At 39.6% G+C, this 2,112-nt stretch overlaps 1 long non-coding RNA gene across 1 annotated transcript; it reads left to right on the top strand.

The window, feature by feature from the left end:
• Window positions 1-22: 22 nt before the first annotated feature.
• Window positions 23-2,098, top strand: LOC111652902 (uncharacterized). The gene is made up of 4 exons (XR_002760632.2): window positions 23-228; window positions 859-946; window positions 1,046-1,080; window positions 1,257-2,098. It is a non-coding gene; the product is annotated as an uncharacterized LOC111652902 (long non-coding RNA).
• The last annotated feature ends 14 nt before the right edge of the window (window positions 2,099-2,112 follow it).

The following is a 2,112-nucleotide window of genomic DNA, read 5'->3' as shown; positions in this document are numbered from 1 at the left end:
TCTGTCAAATCAGCGAGACAGTGCTCAAACAAATAGCACGCTGTCTTTGTTAATAAACAACCTTTGGTAAATGTAAATGTATTTGCAATACACTTATTTTGACTGTTTGTCTCTCATCATTCCTTGACCAGTGCTGTGATCGTTACACACCTTTGCACAGCGAGCACCTTCTTCACTCTTTTGTCGTGGCTGCCAACATTCTTTAAAGACACTTTCCCTGATGCGAAGGTAAACACGCTACCTTTTCTCCCTCCTCTTGATCCCGTATTTGACATTAGAATTACAGGAGCCATGAGGGTTAAGATTAAGAAAGAGTACACCTTTATTTAGCAAGACTAAGTGTACAGCCATTCCTTTTGCTCTGTGAGGCTATACACAGGCACCGCCATGCTCTGGGGTAACTGCTTGTAACCAGAATGCTAACTTGCTCACAAAAGCTAGCGGCTAATATGCCTATGTTAAGCAAATATAACATTTACCAGGTTCACCAGCTTAGTTTAGCATGATAACATTTGCTTATAAATACAGCTGAGGCTCATGGGAATGTTAATAGTTTTGCAGGTATCTGGTCATAAACCAAAGCACAGGAAAAATAAGATTTTTGACCTGATGGTGGCGCTAGAAGAAAAGTCATTATGACTAGATCTTCTGTAAACCACAAATATCTGTAGATAATACTGTGCCAATCTATGTGGAAGATGTGGTTTTTCACTGGATCAATAAAAATCTTGTACTGCTGGCGGCACTAGATGAAAAGTGATGATGAAAACGACTTAACAAAATGACAGAACACACAAAGTTCCCTGCAGTTTCTGGTCAAGTTCACCCACACACAAAAAAAATGTGTCGTCCCTCCAGGGTTGGGTGTTCAATGTCATTCCTTGGTTCGTGGCCATACCCTCATCCCTCTTCAGTGGCTGCCTGTCTGACCACCTCATCAGTCAAGGTACAGCAACCAAGGAGCTGATATCAGAATCATTTGTAAATGTAGTTTATTATTGATAACTGTATAACTGCCTATTAATTTCTCTTTTGATCTCCTCAGGCTTTGATACAGCCTCAGTGAGGAAGTTGATGCAGGTACAATATTTGACACTCACCTTGTTATTCTGTGTATATGTAAACTTGTATAGTCTCGTTGTGTGGATTTTCTTCCACTCATACACAGTGTATGAATGTCCTCTTGACTCTTGTACATAATGAATTCTGTAAGATTTTGATTTATGTGTTTTTGTGTGCATTCATCCTTCTGTTAGTTTTTCTCCATGGGTGTGTCCAGTGTGTTTACCCTTCTTCTGTGTGGCAACACCACCTTCCCCTGGGCTGTAGCATTTGTGTCTGCCACCATGGGCCTCACCACCTTCAGTCACAGGTACTGGCACCCACAATGTCGTCACACTCGATCTCTGGCCCTGAAACAAAAAACTTTTTCTTTTAGATTTAAATGTGCTGTTCCCCAAGAGTCAGTTTGTCAATGTTATGTTTTGTATTGCCGCTTTGTATGCTTCCACTTGGTGATACCATTTGAAACCATTACATTCATTTCCATCTCTATGCGGACAGCACTACATAGCAGCCTCATTGAATTTCTTTGTGTCGTGCAGCCTTGCTTCAACCACTTCGGGAAAATTGCAAAAAGCAGGAACTTGTTATTCCTTATTTGTCCTGGAAGGGATCATACCTGCTAAAAAAAAACAGCTCATTAATATGTACTTGAACTCTAAAATAAATGGCTAAATAATTTCCGAAAACACTCAACACTTATCTTCTCAACTGTGAGTGTATGTCCTTCACTTTATGCCAAAATAAGTGCAGGATTGCATACTAAGTGAGGCGGGGTAAACACTTGTGGGTGTGGTGCTACTTGTCGATAAAACCAAAGAATGTGAACCCATGACCACAAGTATGAGGAAGTAATGAGTTTGTGGTGTTGCAGGACCTTCTGACACTGCAGGACCTTTCAGTTTGCTGTGTTTTTTTTTATCTGGTGCATTTTTTGTTGTAAATATCCCCCATGATTTTATATTTAAATTTTCTTCCTTTTTTTTTTCCCCTATATGGATTTTTAATATTGTATTGATATACAGTACATGTCACTTTCCTGATATTTAT

The sequence above is a fragment of the Seriola lalandi genome, unplaced genomic scaffold (genome assembly GCF_002814215.2).
Source record: "Seriola lalandi dorsalis isolate HSWRI2012SDOR001 ecotype SW California unplaced genomic scaffold, Sedor1 jcf7180001973793, whole genome shotgun sequence".
NCBI lineage: Eukaryota > Metazoa > Chordata > Actinopteri > Carangiformes > Carangidae > Seriola > Seriola lalandi.
This window is presented reverse-complemented; position numbering and strand designations above follow the sequence as displayed.